This window comes from Saccopteryx bilineata, chromosome 5 (genome assembly GCF_036850765.1).
Source record: "Saccopteryx bilineata isolate mSacBil1 chromosome 5, mSacBil1_pri_phased_curated, whole genome shotgun sequence".
Classification (NCBI taxonomy): Eukaryota; Metazoa; Chordata; class Mammalia; order Chiroptera; family Emballonuridae; genus Saccopteryx; species Saccopteryx bilineata.
The window spans coordinates 58,721,324-58,743,386 of NC_089494.1; the positions used below are offsets into that span (position 1 = coordinate 58,721,324).

The 22,063-nt window shown below is 36.8% G+C and overlaps 1 protein-coding gene across 1 annotated transcript in view; it reads right to left on the minus strand.

The window, feature by feature from the left end:
* Positions 1–22,063, minus strand: part of AGPS (alkylglycerone phosphate synthase) — a 153,455-nt gene that overhangs the window by 130,203 nt on the left and 1,189 nt on the right. The window lies entirely within an intron of this gene.

Genomic DNA, 22,063 nt, shown 5'->3' on the forward strand with positions numbered 1-22,063 from the left:
CACTTGGAATACCCGAGGGCTTTTGCTGAGTGCCCTCAGACCCAGCACTGACACCAAGTTTGAACCTGTATCAGTCTGGGCAACACCACTAACCCCTACCTGGTGACTCACTGAGAACCTCCTTTATGCAACTCCAGTACTGCCAGAGGTGCTTTCAGTGACTGAGCCTAACAGGAAGCCAGCAGGTAGAGGCAGGTGGAGGCAGAAGTGCCTCGGGCCTTTTGCCGACCTGCCCCCAGACGTAGTGTGGGTGTAAGCCAGCCGTGGTAGGCAATTTGGTCTTTCCTGTGCACACCCAGGCCCAGCAGAGGCAGCCACAAACTACGGAGAGCTCTGTAACTCCAAACAGGGTACCAAGGATCAGTCACAGGCAGTGTCTGATACTGACCTGCACAGAGTCCTTCCCAAAAGGCCCCAGAAGCAACACACTCAGTTGCCAACTTCAAACAATATCAGAATAGGATCCAAATATATAGTTTCACAGCATATCGAAAAAAAAAATTTGGGGGGGGGGCAGACTCCAGACCCTGCTGAGGTAAATTCCACTTTGTGTGGTCAGCACCTACACAATAGCTTGTACATTGTGGTCAGGGTCAACTCTCACAGTCAGCCAGCCTGAGGGTTGACCTCATATACAAATGGGCCAATAGTAACCAAGACTCAATTACAAGAAGGCTCATATAACACACACAAGGGACAATCCTGAAGCACCCAACTCAGGTGCTCAAGGAGACTACGCAACAGGGTCCCCGCCAGCACACCTACTACATCAGGCCACCCTACCAAGAATGGGAGACATAGCAGAAATACCTCATACATAGAAACAAACAAAGTGGTGGTCAAATTGGGAGACAAAGAAACATACCCCAAATGAAACAGGAGAAATCTCCAGAAAAAGAGCTAAGTGAAACGGAGGCAAGCAATTTATGAGATATAGAGTTCAAAGTAATGGTTATAAGGATGCTCAACAGCATGAAAAAGGAAACAGAAAGCATAAAAAAAGTCAGAAATGAAGAAACAATATCTGAAATGAACAATACACTAGAAGGAATAAACAGTAGGTTAGATGAAGCAGAGGATCAAATCAGTGATGTGAAGACAAGCTAGCAGAAAACACCCAATCAGAGCAGCAAAAAGAAAAAAGAATTTTAAAAAATTAGGATAGTGTAAGGTAGTGGTTTTCAAACATTCTACACTTGGGAACCAGTGAAAATAGGAGAATTACTTCAGGGACTGCAAAGGCAGATGTCACCCTGAGCATAAGTGAATTCAACTAAGATCACTGGGTCTATAATCTTCCTAAAACATCAGGGTAGTCAACTCTTTCACGGACTAGCACAAAATTTCTGGTGAATTGGCACAGCCCACAGACCAGTGGTTAAAAACCCATGATATAGAGAACCCTAAAGATTCCACTGAAACCTGACTAGAACTGATTAAATAAACTCAATAAAGTATCAAGATACAAAATAAAAATCCAGAAATTGGTTGCATTTTTGTACACCAATAATAAACTATTAGAAAGGGAAACTAAGAAAACAATCCCACTTACAACTTCATCAAAAAAATAAAATAAAATACCCAACAATAAATGTAACCAAGGATGCTGTACTTGGAAAACTGTAAGACAGTGAAAAAGTAATTAAAGAAGATACAAAAAAGTGGAAGTATATATACCGTGTTCATGGATAGAAAGAATTAACATTATTAAAATGTCTATACTATCCAAAGCAATCTGTAGATCAATGCAATATTTATCAAGATTCCAATGCATTTATTTGTATTTGTAAAATACAAATTTTACAAAACTAGAATAAATATTCCAAAAACTTATACGGAACCAAAGACGACCCCAAATACCCCCTGCAATATTGAGAAAAAAAAGAAAAAGTTAAAGGTATCATGCCACCTGATATCAAACTATAATACAAGACCACAGTAATCAAAACAGCATGGTACTGGCACTAAAAAAAAAAAAAAATCAAGACATATAGATCAATGGAACTGAATAGAGTCCAAAAATAAACCCATGCTTTTAAAGGTCAATTAATATTTGACAAAGAAGGCAAGAACACACTATGGTGTAGAAACAGTCTATTCATTAAACGGTGTTGGGAAAACTGGACAGATATGTGCAAAAGAATGAAACTAGGCAACCTTTTTACACCATACACAAGAATAAACTCAAAACAGATTATAGACTTAAATGTAAAACTCTAAATGATAAACATCCTGGAAGAAAATATAGGTAGTAAAATCTCAAACATTTCTCAAAGCAGTATTTTTTCTGAAATATCTCCTTGGGCAAGGAAAACAAAAGAAAAAATAAACAAATGGGACTGTATCAAATATCTCCCCAAAATTTCAATTAAAAAAATGGATGAAGAACCTGAACAGACACTTCTCTAAAGAGGCCACACATATGGCCAATTGACATATGAAAAGATGCTCAATGTCACTATCATCAGAGAAATGCAAATTAAAACCCCAATGAGATATCACCTCATGCCTGTCAGAATGGATATCATCAATAAATCAACAAACAACAAGTGTTGGTGAGGCTGTAGAGAACAGGGAACCCTCGTGCACTGCTGGTGGAAATGCGGACTAGTGCAACCACTGTGAAAAACAGCAAAAGTCTCCTCAAAAAATTTAAAATGAAATTGCTTTATGATCCAGCTATCCCACTTCTGAAAATATATCTCAAAGAACCCAAACACTAATTCAAAAGAACATATGCACTTCTATGTTCATTGCAGCATAATTTACAATATCCAAGATTTGGAGGCAGCCCAACTACCCATTAGTAGATGATTGAATAAAAAAACTGAAACATTTACACAATGGAGTACTACTAAGTCATAAAAAAGAAATCTTCCCTTTTGTCACAGCAGGGATGGACCTGGAAAACATTTTGCCAAGTAAAATAAGCCTGTCAGAGAAAGACAAATACCCTGTGATTTCATTTATGTGTGGAATCTAATAAACAGAATTTAACTAACAAAATACAAATAGAGGCAGAAAACAGATTAACAGCTGTCAGAGGGGAGGGGTTTGAGGGGTGCTGGGAGAATAAGGTGAAGAAATTAAGCAAAAAAAACCACAAACAAAAACCCAAAAAACTTGTAGATACAAACAACAGTATGGTGATTATCATAGGGAAAAGGGGGGAGGCAGGTAGAAGAGAGTTAAGGAGCGGATAAATGGTGACAGAAGGAAATTTGAGTTGGAGGGTAAATATACAATACAATACACAGATAATATATTATATAATTGTACATCTGAAAGCTATATAATTTTATTAAACAATATCACCACAAAATCAGTAAAATTTTTTTAAAAGAAATAAAGTGATAGTGAATCTCAATGCAATTCAATTATGCAATTTGATGAAAAGAGAACTTTTCTCTATTCAGAAACTTATTTACTACATTAAAATTTCAAAATATATCGCAAGAAAAAAACATGATAATGAATGTTAACTAGACTTATTATAGTGATCATTTCATAATATATACAAATATCAAATCATTATGCTGTACATTTGAACTAATATAATGTTACATGTCAATTATATATCAGTATTTTTATTTCAAAATAAACAAAGATGTACATACTCATTGGAAAGTATTCTAATTCTCCATAATTCTCAAGAAGAAAATGACAACTTACATGCAAATTTTTTAGTACAATCATAATTCTTCATCCAGCTAAAAAGTTTTTCAAACAAGTAGAGCACAAACACAATACAGCTGAACCAAATGTAGGTCATTAATTGTGTTCTGAAATCTCCATCTATATATAAAATTAAGAAAAAAAACTAGAAATACTCTTTAGAATTACAGTTTGCTATTAATAAAAACTATAGTCCGTATACAAAAATAAACTGTTCAAAAATATCTCAAGAGTATCAATCCAGAGATAGGATTTGTAGATGAGTCTGTTACAAACTACTGCCCAATATCTTCTTCTAATTTCACATTCCTACCTCACTGCAGAGGGAGGTTTTGGAAGAAATCTTTTTAAGAACTCTCTGTAGGAAAACCTCGTAACTAATGTCACCACTGACACACTTATTTTCTTAATATTACATTTTCTAAAAACATATTAGGTCATCATTCACCTTGCTTTTTTTCATGATTTACATTTTCTTTATGTTTATGAAGTATGATTTCCTTAATATTCTATTTTTATAATATATACGTAATAATTTATATTAGGATAACTTTTACATTTTTAACACCTTTACTAATGTTTCATAATATGTGCATAACTTTTTGTATGTGAAATACATTTTATTAGGTGGCGAATTTGTCATACTCTATAGTAGTTCGGCATTACGCAATATAAAAGCAAAAATGCTGTTATAGTTATTTTGCTTTGGTATTACCACTGGCACTGGGAAATTATTTCAATACTGATGTTGAATTTGGCATTTTCATATGGCTTAACAAATGAGAATCATTTTCCTTAAAATTATGCCTAAAATTTTAAAAAATTATTCACAGATGGCCTCAAACGAAAACTAAACCTGATTACATGTGTTCGTTCTTAGCACTTGATGAAAATAATGAATCAAGATAAGCAGAAAATATCAGTTGTTGTGCACTAAAAAATGAAGTGATTTACAGACTGAAGAAGAATATTTGCCTTAGATTTTCTGTTGGGTAACATCCTAAAGAACTTCCAAGTTTTTAACATAGGCAAGGTCACTTTTTCCTCTCTTCATCTCAATCTGAAAAATCTGCCTATCTGGGCCTTACCATATTTATACCAACTTTTAGAGACTTTCCAGAAGTTGAAATGTAGGCATTTGGAATGCATTTGTACCTCACAAAATGTGTTATATTGCTTGAATAGCATGCAATTAATACTAGGTTACTCCAAAACCAATCTTGAAGTACCCGGTGTTAAAACAGAAAGTAGGCATATTTCCTAGGCTTCTCATTTTAAAGTTTTATATACATATATTCCCTCAACTTACTAATATAGTCTATGTATAGTCACAATTAATGTGATTACACTAAACTTAAAAATAACTTCTCATATAGAAATAGAGTATAATGGGTACATTAAAGGACATTACAGCATCAACATTTTAAACACTGAGACTTTACATGACCATAGAATTTTAAAGCTACAAAGGTCCTTAGAAATCACCCTGTTCAACTGCTGATTTTTCAGATATAGAAACCTGTGCCCAGAAAAGCGCTCATGATTACACAGCCAAGCTAGTTGGGAGCATCAGAAAGTGAACACCCAGTCTGGTGATTCTTCTTTAGAAAAGTCATATTTGCCCTGGCCAGTTGACTCAACGGTAGAGCATAGGCCAAGTATGTAGATGTCTGGATTCAATTCCCTGTCAGGGCACACAGGAGAAGCACCCATCTACTTCTCTATCCCTTCCCCTCTTGCTTCTCTCTCTCTCACTCTCTAATACTCTCCCGCAACCATGCTTGATGGAAGCAGGTTGGCCCTGGGTACTGAGGATGGCTCCATGGCCTCTGCCTCAGGCGCTAAGAAGAGCTCCGTTTCTGAGTAATGGAGTAACGCCCCAGATGGGCAGAGCATCACCCCTAGTGGGCTTGCCGGGTGGATCCCAGTTGGGGTGCATGCTGGAGTCTCTCTGCCTCCCCTCCTCTCACTGAAAAAAAAGAAAAAGTAATATCTGAAACCTACTAAGTCATTCCCCCACGTAACCAAAATGATTTAGAGAAATTCTTTTTTCTTCACACCAATATTTTTCAAAGCACTATTACATGTAATTATTCAACACTGGACCTAAAAGAAAACATTTTAACATCAAGGAATATGGGTGCGGCAGGAGGTCCGGTGCCCTGTATTTCCTTCTCTACAATATAATGAATGCTGTCATCCAGAATAATGTTCCAAAGCACAGCAAGCACTAAAATGATAAATGATAAAAGAATCACCAACTTTCTATAAGATTCAAGCAAAAGAATTCAGTTCTCAACTAACCCCAGATATTAATTAACCAGGCTGATTTCTCAGACTTTCCAATTCATAAAGCTAACTAAACCAAATTCGATGTCTTCAAAATGCGAGACTCCTCTTCCTGGCAAGAAAAAAAAAATTTTTGCTTGATTTTTACTACATGAAAAATAATTACTTTTTTTTTTCAACACATTTCCACATCTGAACACTATACCAAATGGTGAAAAACATATACAGGATTGTACTAGCTGGCGTAACAAAAGAAAATGAAGAAATAAAATAGCATCTCATGTACACAAGGTGGCAGTATTCTCCCATGATATACATATTTAGTATTCTGCATTTCCCAGTGCTACTGTTTGCACAATTTTTAACTGAAATATTTAGATGTAGCATTATTATTATCAATATTATTATTATTATTAAAATCATAAAGTTCCTTTTTTATTCTGAAAATGGGAAATTTTCACTTTTAAGTCTCCGTGCGTACATAGTCAATTTACTATTCCTCTAATAATAATAAATTGCAAGCATCCTGATAAAAACACAGAATTATTTGTACCATTACTATCTAGTCATGATATTTTTTCATTAAAAAAATAAAAAAGAAAATATGCTTTAACCTACCTTCATTTTGGGTTAGCAATAAAGAAGGTCAACTAGCTAATAACTAAATAAAAGGAATTTTTCATCCAATGTAATTCCAATAATCAAAATTCTAAAAGACACTTCACTCCTTAACTTAGTTCAGATGAAAATCATATTTTCACTATCTTTTCCAATTTAAACAATAAGAAAGATCATATAATCTCAGAGCTTTAGAAAAATAAAAACTAAAGTATAAAACTTAAGCCCCATAGCTGAATTTCTAACTAGCCATACTTGGTATCAGTTAAATTCAAATTAATTCCATAAGTAATACAATACACATAAGCTAAAAATTGAAAAATCTTTCAAGGGTTTTTTTGTGCTAATTAAAATCCTTATATCTGGTTATATGCTTAATTATTTCAAGATCTATATAAATTACCTAAAAGAGATCATAAATTGAAGTGATGAGATAAGTGATGAGAATGACACCAAGATAGATTATATCCCTGAAAAGATCTGCTACAAAAAATTTCTGTAAATAATATTTCTACTGGCTTCTTCTGTTTTTAAAAAAATTGCTTCTATTTTTAAAAAAATTGAAGCTAAGTTCTCATTAGAAATATAAAGGTTCAATGAGAGGAAAAACTATAGAATATTGTTTAATTCTAAATTTAATTTAAAACATATATGCTTTAAAATAATTTAAAACTATGTTTCTTATCTACTCTACAGGTCCTACAAAATTAGTTCTACTCTCTATAGCAAAATCCCTATAAAACTTTGTTACAATCCTTATTGCCTCAATCTAACAGTGCAACTAATTCTCGTTCAAATAGTTTAAATAGCTTACTTATACATACAATAATTTATGTGCACTATAAAGCCTCTTTATAATAAAGATAAAATCAAATCGAAGACATAGATTATCACGTCATAATTAACACTGCTATAAATCTCACAGTTCCAAGATTGTTAAAACGTTAGAAAATAGATAAATGACATCTATCTTTGATAGGCTGGCACCATTAATCATCTGAATCACAGAATATTTCCTCTTGCCCTGATTAAAACTCACCAAGCTACCTCTTCTAATTATATTTAATTCCCTATAGACAAAAACTGGCCAAATGAAATGACCAGGAGGCTTGATAATTTTATTTTCTCATCATGAATTAGTCTACTTGCATTCTAATTAACTGGTCACTAGTAAGAGTAGTTAACTGAGTCAGACTACCTAAATATGATTGACACTAGACCCTGACAAGATCAAGTTTCTAGACAGGTCAACAATATCCCTGCCCTCCAGACAGTAAGACTTCTTGAAAACCTGGGCATTATTATGCATCGCTTTGAACATCAACATGCATTTCAACCTTTCCTCAATATCCCCATTTTAAGTTTTAAAACTCCAGTTGCCACAAAAAATAGTTTGACCTTTCTGTGTTTTAAATTATTGAACAACTTCCCAATTTCTTCCAATGTTATAGTATAAAATGGATAAAAATAAGATTTAAAACATAGAAAGTTGTTAGCAAGAACATGGAGAAAAGGAATCCGCGTGCATTTCTGGTAAGCTGCTCAACAGAACAATCATATGCCAAGTTTTCATAGGTAATGCCATTTCCATGACCAAGCTATATAGTCCAAGTATTATATATATTTGGGACAAATTCACACACCGTTCCACAGGGGAACATGTGTCGTCTATTCTCTGGAGAACTGTTTGTAAGAGTAGCTGGAGACATCACCAGGAGAATGAGTAAGTGGTAAGTAAATTCTGTGAAACACAATGCAGTAGTCAGAAGCACTGAGTTAGATACACAACAGAGACAGGAAGAGATTTTTCAAACAGTGGTGATGACAAAAAGAGAAACTAAAAGATTATTTTCTTTATACTATTGCATAATACCATTTAAGCAATTTAAAAATATACCTACTAAATAACACTGAATCTTTTACAAAACACATAGACATACATTTAAGAACATTCATGCGTGCCCATGAAAAGGGGCAAATGGAATGATTAGGAATCAAAGAGGAAAATAAAAGCAAGTGAGGCCTCCTATTTGTTCATAGACAAATGTCATAAACTAAATAAATATGATGACTGCAACTCTAAACCTGAAGCACATATGCCGCTGAGCTCTTGAACAGCAGTGTACTTTCTCTCTGTTACAAGAAACAATTCTTTCTTTCACACATATACAGAAATTCCATGGTGGTTTGTTACAGTACCCTTGTTGGGATTCTTAGCAATCTCAGCAAGTTTTTGTTTTTTAAAATAATAGAATTCCATGAAGAATGACTCAGCTTCAATATACAGCAAACCAAATACATATTTAACTTCCAAAACACTTTTTATAGTTTGCAAGAAATTGGCAGTTTGAGAAAACTTTTTAAAACCTGAATTCAAGGGTCAAAAATTGTGTCCAGGTCCAATTCTTACGCACTTGCTTTGAATTAATTAATGGAAGGAAAAGGAATATCCAGGTATGGGTTGGGAGGAGAGAGGAGGTGAAGCTTAGAGCACACAGAAATAGGGAAAGAAGGGAGGACTGGGGTAAATAAGGCAAGGCCGGCCTTACCTGGCATTCACTACCTACTGCAAGTTGCTGGAGTACCTTCCCTTCTCCCCAAACTTCTCATGCTCCCTACCTAATTTTACTAACTAGAAATGCAGGATTGTTTGAATCTCTTTGAAACAGAAATACAGTAGTCCCCCTTATTTGCAGTTTCACTTTTCATAGTTTCAGTTATCCGTGGTCAACTGTGGTCCAAAAATGTTAAATGGAAAATTACAAAAATAAATAGTAAGTTTTAAATTGTGCATCATTCCGAGTTGTGTGATGAAATCTCCTGGAGGAGTACAATCTATGACAACATCAGCCTACATGCAAATTCTCCTCAATGCATATTATGTTTTTAATTGACAATTTGATGAGGAAAATATATAACGTAAGTATTCTATTAGCAAACTAAAAATTACTAGTGGCCCTGGCTGAGTGGCTCAATGAAGAAAGCATCCATCTGGAGTACCAGAGGTTGCGGGTTCAACCCCCCAGTCAGGGAACATATGAGAAGCAATCAATGAGTACACAACTAAATGGAGCCACTCAGTGAAATTTTACAGTGGGGATACTGAAGAAAGATGAAATACATATTCAAGTTCAAGAACCAGTCCAAGAGTTATTTTTCCTATAAAGTATTTCCTATCTTCCTCAAAAAAATTTATGGCTCCTTCTCTATACAGTCATCCCTCGCCATATCGTAGTTCACTTTTTGTGGTCTCACTGTATCACAAATTTTTAAATTGTATATATCTAATTTTGTATCTTGGAGTTTTCACTATATCACAGGATTTTGAGGTATGTAGGTATTTTTATATATTTATTATTTTTAATTATTTTTGCAGTAAAACACGCATTTTTGCGCCTAAAAAATGGAAAATAATATAAAAATATTAATTAAAATATATTAAAATATTAAATTGAAATAAAATAAGGAAAATTACGTAGGTTTAAGAGTATAGAAAGTGTTTAAGAGCACAGGAAGTGTTTATAAGAGTGGCAAAGATTAATAACAGTGTGGGAAGGGTTTATAAGAGTGTAGAGCCCTGGACGGTTGGCTCAGTGGTAGAGCGTCGGCGTGGCGTGCAGAAGTCGCGGGTTCGGTTCCCGGCCAGGGCACACAGGAGAAGTGCCCATCTGCTTCTCCACCCCTCCCCCTCTCCTTCCTCTCTGTCTCTCTCTTCCCCTCCTGCAGCCAAGGCTCCATTGGAGCAAAGATGGCCCGGGCGCTGGGGATGGCTCTGTGGCCTCTGCCTCAGGCGCTAGAGTGGCTCTGGTCGTAGCATAGCGACGCCCAGGATGGGCAGAGCCTCGCCCCTGGTGGGCGTGCCGGGTGGATCCCGGTCGGGAGCATGCAGGAATCTGTCTGACTGTCTCTCCCCATTTCCAGCTTCAGAAAAATACAAAAAGAAAAAAAAAAAAAAGAGTGTAGAGAGGGTTTATAAAGCCTTAAAATATATATAAATAATAAAATAAATATAAAGTTGCTACTTCGTGGATTTTCGCCTATGGGGGGGTTCTGGAACTTAACCCCTGCGATAGACGAGGGACCGCTCATTAATTATAGCATTGATTATACCATATCTTTTGTACGTCTATATATATCTCTCTATTGGACTGCCAATCAAGTTTGCAATGTTATATGTGGCACAGCATCAGCAAGCGGCACATACTCACACTTTCTCTGAACAAAAGATTGGTCTGGTAATGCAATGGAGTATCATTTGAAGGGGAGAAAATAAAGATAAGACTACACATCTCATGTTTAATTAAGATTCTGTCTAGGTTGTTGTCAATATGAGAAAAAGCAAAAGAATCTTGAGAATCCCAACTAACAGAGAGAATCTGATTTGTCAACCGACTGGATAAGGGAGAGGGAATGAAGCAAGCAAGGCCTTATAACTGAGATGTTGGGCTTGAATGGTGGGAGTAAAGAGATATAGTGAAATATGTAAATTGAAGACAAAATAATGGCCTTATACCTGCACGCTATGTTGCAGAAACCAGCAAGACATTAAGCTAGGCCTGACCTGTGGTGGCGCAGTGGATAAAGTGTCGACCTGGACTGCTGAGGTCGCCGGTTCGAAACCCTGGGCTTGCCCGGTCAAGGCACATATGGGAGTTGATGCTTTCTGCTCCTCCCCCACTTCTCTTTCTCTCTCCCTTCCCCTCTCTCTCTCTCTCTCTTTCCCCTCTAAAATGAATAAATAAATAATTTTTAAAAACACTTGAAAGAAAAAAAAAAGACATTAAGCTAGAAATGTGAACATGTAGGATGAGTTAGAAATATTAACTTAGAAATTCCCCCAATAATGGTAAAAGCTAAAACAGTCCAAATAAATTAGATTATTAGGCCCTGGCCGGTTGGCTCAGCAGTAGAGCATCAGCCTGTCGTGTGGTAGTCCCGGGTTTGATTCCCGGTCAGGGCACACAAGAGAAGTGCCCATCTGCTTCTCCTCCTTTCCCCCCCTCCTTCCTCTCTGTCTCTCTCTCCCCTCCTGCAGCCAAGGCTCCATTGGAGCTAAGTTGGCCCAGGTGCTGAGGACGGCTCCATGGCCTTCACCTCAGGCACTAGAATAGCTCTGGCCACAGCAGAGCAACACCCTAGATGGGCAAAGCATCTCCCCCTGGTGGGCATGCCAGTGGATCCTGGTTGGGCGCATGCGGGAGTCTGTCTGACTGCCTCCCCGTTTCCAACTTCAGAAAAATACACACACACACACACACACACACACACAAACACACACACACACAAAAGATTATTAAGGAAGAAAATATATAAAAGAAAAGACTGAAAATTAATCTTAAGGATTTGTAAATTTAGGAAGCAGAGGAAGGAAAGTCAGCAAAGACAAGATCAGAAATGTAGGAAGGGTAGGAAGAATACTAGGATAGTACAACAGCATGGGACCTACAGAAAAACATAATATCTCTACAAGGTACGGTGGTTGGTTAGAGGGAGACTAAGAATTTTATAATTAGGTTATTAATGGCTTTTAAGAGGGCCATTTCAAATAGTTATTGATATAGGTAGAAAACAATTTCAAAAACTTACACACACATGCTTTTAAGAAGCAGGAAATGTTGCCTGACCAGCCGGTGGCAGAATGGATAGAGCATCAGACTGGGACAAAGAGGACCCAGGTTCGAAACCCCAAGGTCACTGGCTTGAGCGTGGGCTCACCAGCTTGAGCATGGGATCATAGACATGACCCCATGGTCGCTACCTTGAGCAAGGGGTCATTCACTCTGCGGTAGCCTCCAGGTCAAGGCACATATGAGAAAGCAATCAATGAACAACAAAGGTGCCACAATGAATAATTGATGCTTCTCATGTCTCCCTTCCTGTCTGTCCCTGTCTCTTTGTCACACACACAAAAAAAAAAAAGGCAGCAAAAGTTAATAAAGGCAAAAAAGTTTGTTGACTCAAAGGGAAAATAAATAGGATAACTCATGGAGCAAGATTCTGGAGAAGGAATCACCAAAAAAGATGAGCAGATTATCTGGCTGTAACATTGGTCAATGCATGGTAGCCCTAGTTAGTTCAGCTCATTTAGCTGCCTGGGCAATTTTTATACTAAGATCACCACACTTCCTTCTAGACCAGGGGTCCCCAAACTTTTTACACAGGGGGCCAGTTCACTGTCCCTCAGACCGTTGGAGGGCCGGACTATAAAAAAAACTATGAACAAATCCCTATGCACACTGCACATATCTTATTTTAAAGTAAAAAAACAAAATGGGAACAAATACAATATTTAAAATAAAAAACAAGTAAATTTAAATCAACAAACTGACCAGTATTTCAATGGGAACTATGGGCCTGCTTTTGGCTAATGAGATGGTCAATGTGCTCCTTTCATTGACCACCAATGAAAGAGGTGTCCCTTCCAGAAGTGCAGCGGGGGCCGGATAAATGGCCTCAGGGGGCCGCATGTGGCCTGCGGGCCATAGTTGGGGACCCCTGTTCTAGACAATAGCTGATTAGAGAGCAAAGTAGACAGATGAACCAGCTATTGGGAACAAGGAGGTTCAAAAATTCTCTGCTACTGGCTGAATTCTAGAGGAGGGGGTGGCTATATTTTACCATTTGGATAGAAGAGTAGAAAGGCTGATATGCTCAGGGAAACACACAGCAAATATTAATAGGAAGTGATGCTAGCAAGAAACCTGATAGCTTTCTGGTCCCTAATTCTAATTCCACCAGGAGGCCAAGCTCTATTCCTGCCCTCAGGTTCTATTATACACCTGTACTCTTTTAATAAATTCTCATTTTCTGCTTTAACCTAGCTCAAATTAATTAATATTTATAACTGAAAGTTCTAATTAATGTACATACTAAAAACCTCAAAGTCTTTTTCTAAATGGTTACCACTTGTGTAAAATCTGAAGGCAAGGAGAGCCAAGTAAAATGTACTTTCTGAAAATAATAGCAGACAACAAGTAAGAATTAGAAAATAAAACCAAAATCACACTATCAGTCTAATAGTTATGTTGTGAAGGTACAAATACTTGTGAAGACAAAGCAAAATATGATTTAGAAATCAAGCCCAATATATAAGAATAAAAGAAGAATCTTTTACTTCAAATATATATTTTTAAATTTTCATTTCACAAAGAGATTATCACTATGTGAAAACCATACATTCAGATAGAAATATCCAATAATTAAAAATGTGAAAGTGGAGATTTAAGAGTTAGATATTAACATAAAAGTTTGCCCAATAGTGGTGAAAGCTAATACATGAGATTTTATAAAAATGAAGCTGATTTTCTTTAAAATTCATCAAAAATGAGATGGACTAATAGTGGACGGAGAAGAGAACAGATTAATGGGTAGATATGATATAAAGCAAACATCATAAAATGCGAACAGCAGGATTTAGGTGGTTGGTATATAAGTGTTTATTATAACATTCAATTTTGCAATATGTTTAATTTTTTCAAAATAGTATGTTGGAGGAAAAGAAAACTGCTGACACTATAATCCTTAAAGTGCACCTCCTTATATAAAGGGATATACCAAAACAAGAAGTATGTATGAGCCATCAAAATAAGTGTGGAATGCGCATTACTTACTGATAACAATAAGTGCCAAAGCCTCTAATTTCCTTTTATCTGAATTTCTAGAAAGCTTCTTTCTGAAATTATAAGGTATAAATCTGCTCAAACACGATGGCAATCTTTTTTCTAGGATTCCAATCATTTCCAATTCTTATTCTTGGTTAGAATTAAGTCCAAACAAGGAGTTGTTCTTTATTTCTGCCTCTGCCCACTAAGCTAAAGAAGGCTGTATTCCAATGCTCTTTGACTCATTAAAACTCTTTTTAAAAATGTGCCATAAGGAAAATTTTAAAGACTGAATTATAAAATGTTTATCATCACATTCTCTATTTTAAAAATGGGAACAAATATAATATAGTACTGGTTAAATTTATAATACCTACACACAATACAATACTTGTTGAGTCACTGAAGGTGATATTGCACACTAGTATTTTTGGACATGAAAAGTTATGCACAAGATAATGAGTGAAAAATGATTTAAAGACATTATTATAGCATGACTTTATACATACAGATCATATCTTAAAAATAATAAGATGCAAAAACTGGATATCTCTTAATTAGTTTGAATGTTTGCCTTCATTTTACCTTTTATTTTTTCTGCAACAAAACTGTATAACATTTAAAATAATTTATCCTTCCATTTTTTAAATAATTGTAAAATAAATACCAGACAGTTTGCTGCTGTTATAATAAGACTTCTAAAAGCTATCCAGGGCCTGACCTGTGGTGGCGCAGTGGATAAAGCGTCAATCTGGAATGCTGAGGTTGCCAGTTTGAAATCCCGGGCTTGCCTGGTCAAGGCCCATATGGGAGTTGATGCTTCCTGCTCCACCTCTGTTCTTATGGGAGTTGATGCTTCCTGCTCCACCCCTGTTCTCTCTTTCTCTTTCTCTCCTCTCTCTCTCTCTCTCTCTTCAATAAAAGTGAATAAATAAAATCTAAAAAAATAAAAGCTATCCAGATAACTGAAGGCTCCCATCATTACTATGGCCAACTGCCAAACCAGTTTTATACTTTTTATTATATTGTCCATATTCTCCTACTCTAATTCTTCTGATTCTATTCTCATCCAAATGCTTTCATCAATGTTTTCACCCTCAGATTTAAGAATTTTCTTTTAACATCTTGACACATAATGGTCCTCTTCCAACCCTTGTAATCTATGTTTCTTTGAAAAAAAGTTACCCTGGCCGGTTGGCTCAGTGGTAGAGCTCGATCCAGTATGTGTAAGTCCCAGGTTCAATTCCCAAGTCAGGGCACACAGGAGAAGCGACCATCTGCTTCTCCACCCCCCATTTCCTTCTCTCTCTCTCTCTTTCTCTCCCCCCCCTCTCTCCCTCCCTCCCTCCCTCCCTGCCCTCCTGCAGCTATGGCTTGAATGGCTCAAGCAAAGTGGGCCCTGGGCGCAGAGAAGGGCTCCATGGCCTTGTCTCAGGTGCTAAAATACAATAGCTAGGTTGCCAAGCAATAGAGCAAGCCTCAAATGAACAGAGCACTGCCCTATAAGAGGGCTTGTTGGGTGGATCTCAGTTGGGGCACATGTGGGAGTCTCTCTGTCTCTCCACCTCCCATGTAATAAAAAAATAAAATAAAATTTAAAAAGTTACCCTTCCATTGCTGTACCAGTCACCATTCCCCTCCCATACCTCTGTTACAGCACCTTGAAGTAACAGAAGACACATCAGTCTTTTTGGTAGAACTATAAGATCCAGAAGGCAAAAATTAATGTGCTAATCCTCCCTAGTGCTTAGCACATAGAAAACTAAATAAACTGCCAACAAACTTGGATAGATGAAATTTCAAACAAGTGAGGCAATGGCAAAAGAAAATCTAGCTGGCCCCGACTGGGTAGCTCAGTTGGCTGGAGAGTCATCCTGACATGCCAAGGTTGCAGGTTCAACCCCCAGTCAGAGCACATACGTGCACAACTAAAGTGGAACAACAAAAAATACTTCCCTCTGTCTGTCTGTCTCTCTCTCCCTTTCTCTACATCTCAAATACATACATACATACATAAAATAAAAATAAAGGAGTCCTATCTTGGTTTATAGAAATTGAAATAACCCTAGTGTATATTTAAAAAATGAGAGAGAGAGAGAGAGCATCTAGCTGTTTTAAATTAATTAAAGGCTCCAGGCCTTCATACTATATTACAAAGCATGATATTGAACAGTATGGTTTTAGAGTTACTATTCATAATATGAGAAATCATGGAGAAGAGGTAACAGACCAACAGCCAAATGTCCTCTCCCAACTAAAAAAATTTAAAAATCCTCAAAACAACAGACCCTGAAGCCTGGTGTCAAACATGCAAAGCTCTTCCAGAAAATGGCACAAGGAAAGGCCAGGAAATGTGGCTTGAGTAAGAGACCATGCCTGAAGCAGACGAGACAGGTAAATTAGAAGCTGAGGTGTAAGAGGTACAGACTTTAAACAGTGACTGGGGGTGGAGCGTTACAAACCAACTCCACAAGTCTCTCTACACTAGTCTCCTTGTTACTTTCCTAATACATCACACGTGTGCCTCCCCTTAGAGCAGCGGTTCTCAACCTGTGGCTTTAGGCAACCCCTGTGTTTTGGTCGTTCGACCCCCGCCGGGGTCGCGACCCACAGGTTGAGAACTGCTGCCTTAGAGTATTGCACATAATGATTCCTCTGCCTGGATCATTCCTTCAACTAAATATCTGCATAACTAAACTCTTTCCTCTCCTTCAAATATCTGCTAAATGTCATTTTCTCCAGGGACTTCCTATTTGAAATTTAAACCCACCTTCCTTACTCTGCTCCACATTTTCTTTTTTCCATAGCGCATTATCACCTTTTAACAAACTTAAATAATTTACTTATTTATTAGGTTTGGTTAATTATTCATTTCACCCATTAGACTGTAAGCTCCTTGAGTACAGAGATCGTTGTCCATTTTGTTCACTGATTTAACCCAAACATCCAGTAACTGATAAATTCTTGTAGAGTGCACAAAATGGACATGAGAAAGATTGTGATTAAAAAGTGAACAAGGCTTAGTGATATCAGTATAGTATCAAAGAAAAAAGCTCTAGACTTGAGACAAAAGATCTGGACTGAAATCTAGGCTCTATCACTTACTAGCCAGCAAGTGACCAGCAAGGCAAGTGTTATTAACTTCAGTTTCTGATCTGTAAAATGGGTGGTTGAGATCAGATAAGACAAACACGAGCAGCAAATGACTAAGAATTAACTATTAATTGCAATAAGTTAATTCAAAAGACAGTTTAATATTAACAGGAAAGAATACAAAGAAGTTCAGGACTAAGGATTGAACAATGTGACCATAGGATTGGAAATAATACTAAGTGAAATAAGAAAAGCCAAAAAAGTAACTTCACTTGGGAACAAAAAAGATTAGATAACGACTTAAGTTTCAATATACAGCTGAGCTGTCCAACATGGTATCACCAGCCACATATGTGTATTTAAATTTAATTAATTAAAATTAAATAAAATTAAGCCCTAGATGGATGGCTCAGTTGGTTAAAGCATTCTCCCGAAATACAAGGGTTGCTGGTTCGATCCCCAGTCAGGGCATGTATGGAAACAGATTGATGTTTCTCTCTCTCTCTCTCTCTTCCTCCCTCCCCCTCTCTTCCTCCCTCCCTCCTTCCTTCCCTCTCTAAAAATCAATCAATAAAAAGATAAAAATAAAATTTAAAATTCAGCTCCTCTATTACACTAGTCATATTTCAAGTGCTTAATGGCCATATGTGTTTAACAGCTACCACACTGAACAGTGCATATTACAAAACATTTCCATTATCCCAAAAAGCTCTAGTGGACGCCTCTGACTTATAAAATTTGAGTTGAGAGCAGAAAAGAATTCAAGTGGGTGTCATTGTAATATCCCTGACGCTGGATTCCTATAAAGTTCAAACATCTTTAGAAGAAAGGCAAAATCCAACCACATAATCAATCTGAGTAGGAGTTGCAAAGTGAATATAACAAAATAAATAATTCGTATTATTTGTTTACAAGGGCCTGGGTGTAAAAACATTACCCACTTGAGAGTATAAAGTCATGGACATGGCAAATATAAATAGAATTTGAAGAGTCCCAGTAGAGTCGCTGGCAAGAATTTGGTCATCATTATGGCCCAAATCTCTGGTTAGTAACTTGATATGCTGGCAAGACCAGATATTACACGCAATACAAAAGTTTTCTTAGCGAGTGACAAGATAATCTCCAAATCTCACCGAGGGGCAAAACTCCCTTGCCAAAAGTAAGTGCAGTTGAATGGTAACAGTCCTCCTTAATGAGTAAGCATATTTCAGCTACAGAAAGATCCGGAATGAAATATAAAAATGTTTAAGAGAAAAGAACCAAAGCCAGATATTAATTTCTTTGTTTTAGAAAGCTAAACAAAGTCAATCTTTTATGTACTTACAAAATTTAAGAGAATCTAGTCTGTAAGAATGACTGACTTGTAACAAATTTAAAATGTGTAACTCATAACTTCAGATGGATTTTAAGCTGAAATACTGTAGGTCAGAAATAACCTCTGAATACTGCAAAGACTTTAGAGTCATCAGGTTTACAAATTCAATGGACGTCAACAAGGGATTTTTTCTTCTTTTTCATAACATTACAATAGCTTTAAAAAAAAACTAAAAAAAAATCCAAAACCAAGGCATAAAAATGTCACATACTTAATTAACTGATATTTAGTATAACTTTTAAGAATCTAAAACTGCATTCATAAGCAAGATCAAAAAGAAAGTGTTTGTGGAATAACATGCACTTAAAGAAAAACAGAGGACCCAAAAGTAAACCATTACCCTCAAACTCCGCCCAGAAACTTCAAATAATGAGAACCTGTGTTCCTGATGAAGTAGCTGAAAGGACTAGCTGATGGAGAACCTTTGAAGCAGTTGAGCTGGAAAGGAAAATGATCAGATTGGGTTTGGGTCTGAAAGAAATCTCTAGCTGAGTGTTAAGAATGGATTGGAGAAGGATGAAGATGAACATAGAAAGATCAGTTAGTGTAGGCCATTGTAGTAGAACAGGTGAGAAATAATGAAGGATATAAACCAAGATGATGGCAATGAGAATATAGAGGAAAGGATAGATTTGGATTTTAGAAGTCAGTGCATTAAGTGATACAATTATGTGACTAAATGCCATGTAGGTTTGGAAATGGTGAAAATAGAAAATAGAACAGAAATGAGAGAATCCTGTGTGTGTACACTTGTCACATGGTTTCTTATGAGTTGGTTCTGATTACTTCTATTTTCTTCATTACTTTATTTTAAATTTATTTAAATGAGAGAAGGGGAGATAGAGAGACAGACTCCCGCATGTGCCCTGACCAGGATCCACCTAGCAACCCTAGTCTGGAGCCAATGCTATGCCCACCTGGGGCCATGCTCCTAACCAAGCTATTTTTAGCACCTAAGGCGGAGTCTCCATGAAGCCATTCTTAATACCATCTGACACATAGCACTATATTACTTGTTTGTACACTATCTCCACTTCAACTGGAATATAAGTCCGTAAGGGCCGACATTTTGTTCACTACTATATGTTGCATCGTATGCACTCAAACATGCCTGCATGAATGAGTGAATGAGTAAGAGAAAAATGAATAATGACCTACAGGTCAGAGGACTCCTTGACCTGCCAGGGCCCTCCTCTTTTCCCTGTACTCCCACCTCTACCTATATTGAATTGCTTAGTTACCTAAATATAATATGCACTCTCATGACTCCTTGCTTTGCCATATGTATTCATTTCCTTTGCCTGAATACAAACTGTCCTCACCAACCAATCAAACTAGCACACTATTATTCATATTTAAAAACTATCTCCAGAAACTTCCTCTGACTCCTAAATAGAGTATATCATTTTCTTTCCTTTGTGCTACATCTGTACCTATATCGACATTGGCTCTACCCAACCTGTACTGGAATGTTCATCTCTCTTGCTAACATTGTGAATTCTTTGAGACTAAGGCCTATTCATCTCTTTACCTCCAGTGCCTAAGACAATACTTGTCATGAAGCAACTACTCTACAGATGTTGAGTACATTAACATATGCATGACTATTCTGTAGAAGGAATGAAAACAAGGAGTTTCAAGTCACTCCTCCAACTCCATGATGATAACCAGTCATGAGATGAAAGAATTACGACCAATGACATCATCCAAGGAAATAAAAGAGGAGTGATACAAAGAACACACATTACCAAACAATTCCAAAAGAACTGACATACAGTCACATTCACACTTTATTAGATATACATGCTGGCTCCTTCCTGCTCCATCATTTGCCTTCCTTAAAAGGAAGACCTTGGTTCCACATAAACAATACAGTATATTAAGTAGATCATTCTCTAAGGAAGCTTTTGATGTTCCATGTAATATACGTTTCTGTGTTCCCTCATATTTTAATTCAAATTTCAACAGTTTTATAGGACTAGATTTTACAACTAACCACATGTAACCCTGAACCAAAGACCATCAATGGGTTACAGTGGTGCCTTCAGACCATGGAGCAGCCACACCAGGGACCCCTAACCAATCAACTTCAGCCATGGAAGCCTCATCCATTATCCCAATGTGCCTTACAAGACTTACTATTTTTCTCCAAACACCACAGGCTAAGGTCCCTAAATTAAACCATAAGGAATAGACCTGACCTACCTACTTATGCAGTTCTAAGTTGTGAACCTGCATGTAAATGTATCATACAATCACACACAGCTGCATAAAAATGAACTGACATAAGTGTACATGAAGCTATTTAGAAAACTTAAGTTTTAAATCCACTGAGGGCTAATATAATATCAAGAGAAACCAGAGGCCAAGATAGGATCCTTGATTCCTCCATCCCCCACCATTCAATAACCAAGTGACAAAAAATTGACCTCTTATTAATTTTTTCAAATAGGTTGCTTATTCCCACTCGTAACTTTTCTCATTGGAGTAACAGTCTTCTAATGGGCCTGTCTTTGAACGCGATGGAAATTGCATCTACTATTTGTTGAGGGGTTATGTAACCAGCATTGCACTAAGCACTTGATCACTTAACTCTTTATTTTTCAATTCTCACAGCAATACTGCCACGCAGGAATTATGGTCCTCATTTACACAGACAGGGGAACAGAAACTCTGAGAGGTTAAGTGACTTGCCTGTCACGCAGCTGAAATTGTGCAGTGAAAATTCTAACTCAGGTCTATTATGTTCCCATATGTTAACCTTCTTCAATTCAGTCACCAATGTGACCTTTCCAAAAGGTAAAGGTAATGTTTTACCTTAAATAAAATCCTGCAAACAAGTCTTCCCAGACCTTATCCCCTGTCGTTCTCACCCCTTTCTGTCACATTTAACTCCCAGCAATTCCCTAACCTGTCTCCCTGCATTATCTATGAACATACTTTTCTGCCAAAAACACTTTTCTCCTTTGGCAGGCTACTTTCCAAAACAAACTTCAAGATTTATTCAGACAATCTTTATTCTGGAAAGCCTTTGCCCTAACAAATACAACCCAAATCTGGGTTAAGTGACCATTTGCTATGGTTATCAGCTAGCTTCTATATCACACTGCACTATAACTTTATCTTACTAACGTTATTAGCTCCCTAGGAGTCAATTGTGCATTTTTAAATCCGTATTCCTAGTACAATGAGTATGTAATAGAGAAAGGACTCAATAAATGCTGAATGAATAAATTCACCAGACACAATACATACAGCTTAAGAACTTGACCCTCAAGTTAATCAGGTGTGCATTCCAATTCTAACCTGCCACACAGTAGACCTGTCAAGCCTGCAGCAGCCTTGCAAATCTTTTTAATGTCTTCATCTGTCAAATGGGAGATAACTGCACTTACCTCATCGTTTGAAGAGA